This window comes from Phaseolus vulgaris, chromosome 5 (genome assembly GCF_051622355.1).
Source record: "Phaseolus vulgaris cultivar YP4 chromosome 5, ASM5162235v1, whole genome shotgun sequence".
NCBI lineage: Eukaryota > Viridiplantae > Streptophyta > Magnoliopsida > Fabales > Fabaceae > Phaseolus > Phaseolus vulgaris.
Window position 1 is genome coordinate 14,737,208 of NC_143502.1, and position 12,260 is coordinate 14,749,467.

The following is a 12,260-nucleotide window of genomic DNA, read 5'->3' on the forward strand; positions in this document are numbered from 1 at the left end:
TGCGCCACCTGCAGCTGAGGCTCAAGAGCCAAATTTCTTGGAGGACCCCCCAAGCGCCTCTACGCCGTACGTGTCAGCAGGAGGGGGCCCCCCTTCAAACACTTCAGCTGCAGAAAACGTTCCAATCGGGGATGAGGTTGCTCACACCTCTCCAATCCTGATTACCGAATCTCCGATTGCGTCGCCACACCATGAAGCAACCACTGAAGATATTGCTAAGGAAGGTGGCGGCGAGAACCCTCAACAAGCCCCCCTGGCGCCTCTCCAAGCAGCGAACCTTTCCCTCGAAGTTACAAGGATGTGGGAACCTCTGACTGCCAAACTCAAAACCATAGCAGAGGATATCCCATTGATCATAACGAGGGCTGTGGAGAGCTCCACCAGGAGGCTTCAAGACGATCTCTACCACCTCAAAACTGAAAATAGCACTATGAAGATCGAGGTGGAGAAAATGTCATTCAGCCTGACGCTCGCAGAACTTGATCACACTCGAGTGGAGGATGCCCTGAATACCGAGCTCAGGCTGGCGCGCAAGGAAGCTGCTGACCTTCGCCGCAAAGTTCATGATCTTGCCCAAGAGAAAGTTGAGCTAGAAAGCAAAATCGTGCCTCTGCGCACCAAGGCGAGCGACCTGGAGGCTCACATTCAAGCTGACGCCGCCAGGGTGCAAAAACTGGAGCAGAGGTCGATCGACCGCGAGAAGCTACTTGGGCAAGTAGAAAAAGCGAGGGACGACGCCATGGCTGATCTCGCCGAGGCCAACAAGGAAAAAGGAAAGATGGCTGCCGAGTTGACCCAAGCTCAAACGGAATCCAAGAAGGTTACTGACGACCTTCTTCATGCTCGATAGACCAACGAACAACTCCGAAAACAGGTCGAAGAGCTGGAGCAGCAGAACAAGGAGCTCAAGAAACAGGTTGAAGAACTTCAAGGGCAAATTGAAGAACTCAGGCTAAGCTCTGCTCAGATTCTGGTTGCTGGATTCGAAGCCGCTCGGGAACAATTCGCATGCCTATTCCCCGATCTCGACCTCAGCATGGTGTCGTTGAACAACGAAGTAGTAGATGGAAAGGTCGTTCCCGCCGAAGGCTCAACCAACTCCACCCCGTCTGCTACTTTATAATTTTGCTTGTGTATACCTTGTAACAAAAACTCGTGCATATGTATTTTGAACAGATACTTATTTCAATCACAAAACTTGGATATTCTCTCCCCTGACTCCTTTTAAGCGCTTTAGCCTTCTTTGCATGTTTAACTTTGTCGGATTTAACTTAGTGATTTTGCAAACGCGACTTTTGACGCAACTGCCTCGAGCCAATTCAAACTTAAGCAATAATCACTTCAAACAACTTGTATTCTTAAGGCAACTAACCTTATTGCAAGAATACCCTTCAAGCAACGAACTGTAACTCAAAGATTGGCTCAAACAACGTCCCACTCGACCTGCTTTATCAAACAAGTCTTTCAACCTTCTCGCCGTCGTTTGAACTTTCCCCGATCGCCAAGAACTCTTGGTACCATCAGCCTTTCCTAGATTCATGCTTTGGCAATCGTTTCTTTATCTGGGGTAGAAACGCCCTTTGGGATCTTCTCTTGCCCCCTTGAACTTCAGAGCAAAAGACCGGCTGACTAGGCGTTCTCTTCGAACCTACCTTAGCCACCTTTCAAGCTTCTTCCACCCTCTTCGCCATACCTGAACTCGTTCGAGACGAGAAGGATTTTATCTTGCCTATGCTCGCACGTAAGCGAGAAGGTCTTTTAACTCGCCTGAACTCGCTCATCGGCGAGAAGGACTTTTACTCGCCTGAACTCGCTCATCGGCGAGAAGGACTTTAACTTGCCTCAGCTCGCACAACGGCGACAAGGACTTTATCTGGTACCTCAACTTGCCTAGGGTGTACATCTCCTCCCCCCTGGATGCACTGAGGACCTTTTTCTTTCTCGCCTGCGCTCGCTCGACGGCGAGGAGGTCTTTTAACTTGCCTCTACATTGCCCCAGGAGTTACATCTTCTCGCTCCCAGAAACATGGAGGACTTTTACTCTTTCTCGCCTGCACTCGCTCGACGGCGAGGAGGTCTTTTAACTTGCCTCTACATTGCCCCAGGAGTTACATCTTCTCGCTCCCAGAAACATGGAGGACTTTTCCTCTTTCTCGCCTGCACTCGCTCGACGGCGAGGAGGACTTTTAACTTGCCTCAAAACGCGCGAGGGCGTTGAGGTCTTTCATCTGGTGCCTCCGATCGCCGAGAGACGATGAGGACTTTAAAACTTAACTGGTGCCTCCAATCGCCGAAAAACGATGAGGACTTAAAACTTTTTAGAAAGCACGCGGCCAAGGAGATGGGAGCTAGGGTGCTGATGGCTAAGAGTGACTCGCTGCTAGTCACAGGGCAAGTAACAGGCGAGTTCCAGGCTAAAGATCCACAAATGGCGGCTTACTTGGCGTATGTGCAGGAATTGAAGAGTTCCTTTGCCTCTTTTGAAGTGGTACATGTGCCCCGAGAACAGAATGCTCGAGCTGACTTGCTTGCTAAGCTCGCCAGTTCAGGCAAGGGGGGTAGGCAGAGGACGGTGATTCAAGAAACTCTGAAGACGCCGAGGGCATTTGTAGCAGATCACCTGGTCCTTCAGATAAGCAAGTCGACGGAGAGAGCAGCGAGAAGCCATAAGTCTTTGACGCAGGAAACTCTGAGATCGCCGAGAATCAGAGCATGCCGAGGAGAGAAGGTGGATGTGATGCAGGTCTGCGCCACCCATGAGCCAGACACCTGGATAACGCAATACAAGCGGTGCTTGGCGGATGGTCTCCTCCCGCTGGATCCAACAGAAGCCAGGAAGGTAAAGAAAAATTCTAGCAAATACACGTTGATTGATGGCAATCTGTACAGGTTTGGGTTCACTCACCCACTCCTGGAATGCATACACGGCGAGAAGTGCACGAGAATTATGGCAGAGCTCCACGAAGGAATATGTGGAAGTCACGTCGGGGGTCGAGCTCTGGCCGCAAGGACTCTCCGTGCAGGCTACTATTGGCCATCCATGAGAGAAGATTGCAAGAAGTATGCCCAGTGCTGCAAACAATGCCAGCAGCACGCCGATTGGCACAAGGCACCTCCCGAGGAGTTGAAGTCGATCTATAGCCCTTGGCCGTTTCATACTTGGGGAATCGACATCCTGGGACCTTTTCCACTGGCGATCAGGCAGATGAAGTACTTGGTGGTGGCGATTGAGTATTTCACCAAGTGGATTGAAGCAGAACCAGTGGCCCAGATCACCGCGCACAAGATCGAAGGGTTTGTGTGGAAGAACATTGTGTGCCGGTTTGGAGTGCCTAAGCGACTGGTGTCAGATAATGGGACGCAGTTTGCAAGCCACCTGTTGAAGAAGCTTTGTGAAGGGGTTGGAATTCAACAAGTGTTTGCATCTGTCGAGCACCCTCAGACGAATGGCCAGGTGGAATCAGCTAATCGGGTGTTGTTGAGAGGTTTGAAGAGAAGGCTTGAGAAAGCCAAGGGAAGTTGGGCTGAGGAAGTGCCCCGGATAGTATGGGCGTACCACACCACCGAGCAGTCAGGAACCCATGAGACCCCGTTTAGCTTGGTCTATGGGTGTGATGCCATGATTCCAGTCGAGATCCAGGAGAGCTCGCCGAGATTCCAGAACTTTGTATAGGAAGACTCGAATGCAGAGAGAAGGCTGAACCTGGATCTGCTGGATGAAGTCAGGGAAGAGGCAAGGCTGAAGGCTGAGGCGGTGAAGAGGAAGATTGAGCGAAGATACAACTCAAAGGTGATGCCAAGGCAGTTTAGAGAAGGCGATCTGGTGATGAGGAAGGCCCACCAGTACGAGATGGAGAATAAACTGTCACCCAAGTGGACTGGACCGTTTAGAATAACCGAGGCGCTCGGGAACGGGGCCTACCGCTTAGAGACGCTGGAAGGAGGAGCGATCCCTCGTACCTGGAACGCCACACATCTGAAGTTGTACTATAGTTGAGAGCTTTGTAAGTAAAGACGAACACAAATGTTATATTACAATGTCTCTGTTAAAACAGTTGAAAGGGGGCACTCTTTTTTCCCTAAGGAGGGTTTTTAATGAGGCCACCCAATAAAAGAAGAGTTTTCGAAGTATAAGGTGTTTTCAGATTGCATGTGCGATATTTTCAAAAGTTTTGAAGAAAGACCTTGTCATTCGTACATGATTTAAGGCAAGAAAAGATATATCGCGTGCTTTCTAAAAGATTTTAAGTCCTCATCGTTTTTCGGCGATCGGAGGCACCAGTTAAGTTTTCAAAGTCCTCATCGTCTTTCGGTGATCAGAGGCACCAGATGAAAGACCTCAACGCCCTTGCGCGTTTTGAGGCAAGTTAAAAGACCTCCTCGCCGTTGAGCGAGTGCAGGCGAGAAAGAGAAAAAGTCCTCCGTGTTTCTGGGAGCGAGAAGATGTAACTCCTGGGGCAATGTCGAGGCGAGTTAAAAGACCTCCTCGCCGTTGAGCGAGCGCAGGCGAGAAAGAGAAAGGTCCTCAGTGCATCCAGGGGGGAGGAGATGTACGCCCTGGGCAAGTTGAGGCACCATACAAAGTCCTTATCGCAGTTGTGCGAACTAAGGCCCATTAAAGACCTCCTCGCCGTCGAGCGAGTGCAGGCGTGAGAAAGGAAAGGTCCTCAGTGCATCCAGGGGGGAGGAGATGTACACCCTGGGCAAGTTGAGGCACCAGACAAAGTCCTTCTCGCCGCCGAGCGAGTTAAGGCCATTTAAAGTCCTTCTCGCCGATGAGCGAGTTCAGGCGAGTAAAAGTCCTTCTCGTCGATGAGCGAGTTCAGGCGAGTTAAAAGACCTTCTCGCTTACGTGCGAGCGTAGGCAAGATAAAATCCTTCTCGTCCCGAACGAGTTCAGGTATAGCGAAGAGGGTGGAAGAAACTTGAAAGGTGGCTGAGGTAGGTTCGAAGAGAACGCCTAGCCAGCCGGTCTCTTGCTTTGAAATCCAGGAGGGCAAAGGAAGATTTCAAAGGGCGCTTCTACCCCAGATGAAGAAACGATTGCCAAAGCATGAGGCTAGAAAAAGCTGATGTCACCAAGGGGTCTTGGCGATCGGGAAAAGTCCAAACGATGGCGAGAAGGTTGAAAGACTTGTTTGATAAAGCAGGTCGAGTGGGACGTTGTTCGAGCCAACGATTAAGGTACAGTTCGTTGCTTGAAGGGTATTCCTATAACGAGGTTAGTTGCCTTAAAAGTACAAGTTGTTTAAGGTGATTTTTGCTTAAGTTTGAGTTGGCTCGAGGCGGTTACGTCAAAGGTCGCGTTTGCAAAATCACTAAGTTAAAACCGACAAAGTTAAACACGCAAAGGAGGCTAAAGCGCTTAAAGGGAGTCAGGGGAGAAAATATCCAAATTTTGCGATTAAAATAAGCGTTTGTTCAAAACAGATATGCAAGAGTTTTTACAAGGTAAATACAAGTGAATTTATAAAGAAGCAGATGGGGTGGAGAAGGTCGTCAGTAACCTTCTTGGATTTGGAGTTCCTTGTTGGTCTCTTGAGCGTGGAGAAGGTCGTCAGTAACCTTCTTGGATTCTGTTTGAGCTTGGGCCAACTCAGCAGCCATCTTCCCTCTCTCCTTGTTTGCCTCGGCGAGGTCAGCCATGGCGTCGTCCCTCGCTTTTTCTACTTGCCCAAGTAGCTTCTCGCGGTCAATCGACCTCTGCTCCAGCTTTTGCACCCTGGCGGCGTCAGCTTGAATGTGAGCCTCCAGGTCGCTCGCTTTGGTGCGCAGAGGCACGATCTTGCTTTCTAGTTCAACTTTCTCTTGGGCAAGTTCATGGACTTTGCGGCGAAGGTCAGCAGCTTCCTTGCGCGCCAACCTAAGCTCGGTACTTAGGGCATCCTCTACTCGGGAGTGTTCCATTTCCGCGAGCGTTAGGCTGAATGACACCTTCTCCACCTCAACCTTCATGGTGCTATTTTCAGTCTTGAGGTGGTAGAGATCGTCTTGAAGCCTCCTGGTGGAGCTCTCCACAGCCCTCGTTATGATCGATGGGATATCCTCTGCTATGGTTTTGAGTTTGGCAGTCAGAGGTTCCCACATCCTTGTGACTTCAAGGGAAAGGTTGGATGCTTGGAGAGGCGCCAGGGGGGCTTCTTGAGGGTTTTCGCCGCCACCTTCCTTAGCAGGATTTTCAATGTTTGCTTCCTGGCGTGGCGACGCAACCGGGGATTCGGTAATTAGAATTGGAGAGGTGTGAGCAACCTCATCCCCGGTCGGAACGTTCTCTGCAGCTGAAGCGTTTGAAGGGGGGCCCCCTCCAGCTGAGATGTGAGGCGTAGAGGCACTTGGGGGGTCCTCCAGAAAGTTTGGCTCTTGAGCCTCAGCTGCTGGTGGCGCAGTGGCCAGTGGAGTTGCTTGGACTGGTGGTGAAGGGGCTGGTGGTGTTGGCGATGAGGGAGGAGGAGCGGGTGTTGATGGTGGTGTTGAAGTTGGAAGAGGGGGTGGGGCAGGTGGTGAAGGTGGTGCCACCCTTTTCCTCTTTGTAACGAGGCCATCCTCAGTGACCTCGTCGTCCTCTTCCTCCTCCTCTTGGACGATTTGGGGGGCTTTCCGCTTTGGTCTCTTAAGGACCAGTTTCTTTCGCTGGGTGGGTTCCTTGGGCGGTGATCGCCCATGAACGATAGCCTTCTCGACCGCCGAGTTGGGAACCGTCTGAGAACCGGTCGCCAACCCGTGGTTTCGGGCGAGCGCCTTCAAGTCGGCGAGCATGTTTTTACCCAGTATATTATCTGCATGAAACGAAAATGCATGAATTAGCTCAGAGAAGAAAGAGATGGGTGTATGAGGCAATGAAACAGCAAAACAGGTATATGCAGAAAAGGCAAACCAAAGTCTTGTGCGTATCGCACAAGACGCCCAGAAACAGTATCAGAAGCAATATCAAAACAAGAGTGTAGCGCCCTAATCTATTTGGAATTCTAGCTGTTCCTCAAAGAAGTCGAAGGAGATCAGGGTGGGGGTCAGGAATGTTATGTTGGCATCCGACACCCTCTTCCAGAATAGGCAGAGGTCTCGGTCCAAAGCTCCCATGCTGTCAGGACTCCTGGACCTCCTGAAGCAGCTCTTGGACTCCTTTTTCCCCTTGTCCACCCAGTACAAGGGGAAACCGTCGAGAAGGGAAGTGTCTTTATCGTTTGCGCGAACCTGGATGAACTTCCCCTTCCAGTCCTTGTATGATTGCTGGAAGATGGTAAAAATGGATCTCCCAGCAATGGCATTCAGGCTGACCCACAGGCGGTCTCCTGGGTGCTTGGCCTCAAAAAGAAACAAAAACACGTCCACCGACGTAGGCAGCCCCAGGTGGTCGCACGTTATTTGAAAGGCTCGAACAAACGCCCAGCTGTTGGGGTGAAGCTGGGCGGCAGCAATGTTGAGCTCGGTCAAGAGTTCCCTCTCGAATCGGGTAAGGGGAAATCTGAGTTTGACTTTCTTGAATAAAGTTGTGTAAACAAAGCAAAAGGGCCCGTCGGCGCTCACTTTGTCATCAGCGCATACTGGCAGAGCGGCGGGGCAAGGCAGCACCATCATCCTCTCATCGTGCTCCTTGTGAAACGATTAATAGGCCTCGTCCCCCTTTGTCAACCGCAGAACTGCTCCCGCAGTGTTCACCGACGAGGTCTCCTTTAGAAGGGTTGGGGTGGCCCAAGGATATAGTGATTTGAAGTCTGGCAGAGGCACGGGGGCTCCTCCAGCGTTTGGTGGAGTCGCCTGGGCCAGAGCAGTTCGGGAAGATGCAGGCCTCTCAGCCTGCGAAGAGGAAGCGCCACGAACTTGGGTTGGGTCGTGCGCTTGTGAAGAAGGGTTTCGTGCTGATGGAGGGGGGTTCGGGGTGATCTTTGTGCGAGTCATGATAGCAACTGCAAAGGAAGAAGAAAGGAAAAACAATCAGGGGGTTACAGAGGCTGACTTGGTCATGGAAGGAAGGTGAAACGACGAACGAATGTGAGTTCGTTGCAACGATCGACAAAGCCCTAAGTTACGCAGAAGAGAAATGGAGAAACGACCCACAGCGTATGCACCAGGCAGTTACAGGATGATGCAAATCGGTGAAAATGCAAGGAAACCCAGTAGATGAAGGAAAGTAATTACCTTTCAATGATCAGGAAGACGAGGGAGGAAGATGATGATCTGGAACTTTGAAGAGCGTCGAGAGTTTTCGCAGAGGGAAGTTAGAGCGTTTTGCAAACACGAAGAAAAGTGATGGAACAGTGGAACGTAATGGGTTTAAGGGTTTTCGAAATGGTTTGGGGAAGCGCTAACGGCAGATGAAGATAGCCGTTGATGAGAGCCACGTGTCGAACGATGCGCGAAGGGTTTGGTGGAGCGTCAGAGCAGCAGAAAGTACTATCGCTTGGAATTTTGCGTCAGTGCCACGTAGACCGGTGCTAACGAAGGCTCTTTCAGTCTTTTCGCTAGACAAGTCTTCGCTTAAGACTGGGGGGCTTGTGTACCGCCCTGGTGGTCGGGTATGATGACGTGGCACCCTGCTACAGTATAGGCGTGTTGACAAGGCGCCAGGTTGGCGTTAGGAAGGAAGTCGGGAGGCACGTGTAGTCGCCGATTGTTAAGTTGGCGTGTTCCGATCGCCAGGTTGAGGATGAAGTCGCCAGATGCAGACTCAGGCGACCAAGCAGTCGGAGATCGCCAGAACTTTCTTTGCGTGTACAAATATATGAAGGCGGCCGACGAGACCACAGGGAAGGTGTATGAAGGCCCTAACTCGCCAGTTTCAGTAAAGATCGCACTCCTAAGTTTGCTATGCACTGGGCAGTACCATGCATACGTAACTTAGCCAAAATGATAGTAGAAGCAGCGCCAAGTCAGGGAGCCTCCAGATGATGGCACGTGTACAGTTGGATACGAGCCACGTGTCCAAATCTGTAACTGCCAGGAGAGAGAAAATCACCAGGTATATAAGAGCTCTTAACGAACTTTCTGAGGTACGCACGTTCAGTTCATACACTTTACGCTTGCGAGAGACAGAGCTGTTGTGAGAGAGAGTTTTTGCACGGTTCTAGTTCTTAGTTTTTGGTGATACCGTCACTGACTTGAGCGTCGGAGTGCGATCGGCCGCAGCGGCGCCGTGTCGTTTCTTTGCAGGTTCTTGAAGTAGATCCAGAGGAGGAACGAAGGCGGTAAGCGGCGCGCACGTCGATCCTTTGACGAGGCATTCTCCAGCGCTCCGGTCAACAGGCAGGATCAAAGTCCACACACATCCTCCACTTCCCGTTTGCCTTCTTCACTAACACTACGTTGGCCAGCCACTCAGGGTACTGGATCTCCCTGATGTGGCTGACGCTCAGCAACTTACTGGTCTCTTCCTGCACGACGAGGTGCCTTTCCTCATTGAACTTCCTCATCCTTTGTCGCACAGGGCGGACCTTGGGGTCTATGGTGAGATGGTGGCATAAAAAATCCGGGTAGATGTCGAGCATGTCCGAGGCGGACCATGCAAAGGCGTCCAGGTGACGTGAGATTACTGCCGCCACCTGGTCCTGCTCTTCCTGACTCAGCAGTCGTCCCAATTTAAAAGTCTTACCACCAATCTGCCTCTCTACCACGTTCTCGACCGACTCGGGCCTCCTATCCCGGGCGTTCTCTACGTGAGACATGCCTTCGCGGCCCTCCCTATGGGCAATGCCCCCGCGGGCGTCTCCTCCCTGGGTACCGCCTCCGTGGGCACCTCCTCCATGGGCACTGCCTCGATGGGTGTCTCCCCCACGGGTACCGTCTCCACGGGCGCCTCTTTCGTGGGCACTGCCTCGATGGGCGTCTTCTCCACGGGCTCTACCTCCATGGGCGTATCCGCGCTGGGTGGGCGCTCCACCACTATAAACACGCCTCTCTTTGTTTTCAGGCTCTTTTCATAGCATTTTTTCTCTTCCTGCTGATCGGACTTGATCGCGATCACTCTGTCATTGAGATTGGGCAGTTTCAGCTTCATGTGTTGTGTAGACGTCACCCCCCAGTCTGTTTAGAGCTGGCCTCCCCAGCAAAATGTTGTACGCCGAATTGGCGTTCACAACTAGATACCTTATGTTCTCAGTGCGCGACGCCGTACCATCTGTGAAAGTCGTCCTCAGCTCTAGATAGCCGCGCACCTCCACATGGTCCTCTGCGAAGCCATACAAACACCTTGTATATAGCCTCAATAGATCGGGGGACAACTGCAGCTTGTTGAACGTGGACTAGAACATTACGTCCGCGGAGCTGCCTTGGTCCACGAGCATGCGGTGCACCTTCCTCCCTGCAGTTACGACTGAAATCACCACTGGGTCGTTATCGTGGGCGACGACGTCGTGAAGATCATCCCTCGTGAACGCAAGGTCGATGTCCAGCAAGTTGTCCGCCCCCTGCTCAGCCACCGAATTCACTAATCGCATGTACCTCTTGCGTTGAGAGGCAGTGCATCCTCCGCCTGAAAAACCACTAGAAATGGTGTGAACCTCCCCATGGATAGGCATCTCATGGGCCTGATCTTCTACTGGTACCTCCAAGGCCGCGGCTGCGGACGACCCCGCCAGATAGTCATTCAAGAACCCGCTCTTCACTAGCTCATCCAACTGATGGCCTAGAGCTAAGCAATTGGTGATTTGATGCCGAAACGCCTAATGGAACTCACACCACGCGTCCTTGTGTGGTCCCAGCACCTTATCTGTCTTCGCAGGGACCCTCAGCCTATCTGCGATGTTAGGCACTACAATGAGGTCCTTCAGCTCCACCACGATGTTGTGCCTAACCGGCCGGTTCTTCCCTGAGCGCCCCCTCGCCTGGGGCTTCCTCGCCTCGTAGGGGCGCTTCCTCTCTTGGCCCCTCCTCCCTGTCGCGGCTTCATTCACCCTTGCGAGTTGTGCACACAACTGTGCTCTAGGGCGTGCGGGTGCAACACTTGCACGTTTCTCGCACACCTCACCCTCTATCGCGATGTGCTCCATCGTGCGACGCCTTATCTCTGCGAAAGTTCTGGGATGATTCCTGATGATCGACTCGTAGAATGGCCCAGGGAAGATCCCCTTCCTGAACGCATACACGATCATTGGCTCTTCCGTGTTGCCAACCTTCACCACCTGCACCCCAAAGCAGTTGATGTATGCTTTCAACGTCTCCCCCTGATACTGCTTCACGTCGAAGAGGTCATACGACACCGGCGGGGGAGCCCGGTTCGCCATATACTGCTCCCTGAACAGCTGTGAGAGTTGCGCGAAGGAGGTCACGTGACCATTTGGAAGGCTAATGAACCAGTCCATTGTCATTCCTGTCAGCGTGCTCACGAATAACTTGCACCTCACGGCGTCAGAACCGCCGACAAGCATCATTTGCGTGTGGAACGCAGTGAGGTGCGCCTCTGGATCTTCCATCCCCGTGAACGTGACCTTCGGACCCACGAATGTGGGTGGAATTACTGCCTCCATATTGGACTGCGAGAAAGGCATAGGAAACTCCCTATGTGGCGTGAAACACTCGCGATCCTCTGTTTCACGATTCCCAGGGTGGTTGCGCAACCCGCGGCGCAACTATTCGTTCGTGCGGCACAACTCTTTGTTTCTCGCCTGCGACGCCGCAAGATCCAGCTGAATGCGTTCTTGCTCCACTTTCGACGCCGTCATCGCCTCTTGAAGGCCTTGCATCACCTCCATGACCTGCTGCAGGGTCATGCCATCACTCTCTGCGCGCATTATTGAACTCTGCCTAGTAGTCCTCATTCTTCACGGTTCTTGGAGAATCTTGAACTGTTACTGCGAGTCTTGGAACTTTCTTCAGTGGAACCGAACGAAACTTGAAGATTTTCGGTGAATCTTGCAATAATCTTGAAAAACCTCCACGAACCTTGTTGTCGCTACTGAAACTTGAACTACTTGCGGTGGGACTGCTGTTTTAGATCAGGCCCCACGGTGGGCGCCAAATGTTCCTACCGGTTGACCAGATTGTTCTTCGTGCGTAGCTTCGAGCTGCGTATCAAGGACTCCTTCGTCTTTGTTCCAAATCTCCACCCTTCGCCGCCGTGAATACGTGAAACAGAGAGAACAAAGGGCACCCTCGCAGCCGTTTGCACTCCGACGCTCAAGTTAGTACTAGCAGAAAACACCGTGCACCTCCGTATCAGAACACCGCAGACATCGTGTTCAGAAGGTGCGTAACTGAATTGTAACTGAATTCTCTCTCGTTCTCAAGTCACTCGTACGTACATTGTGTAAGCGTAAAATGACTCAAAC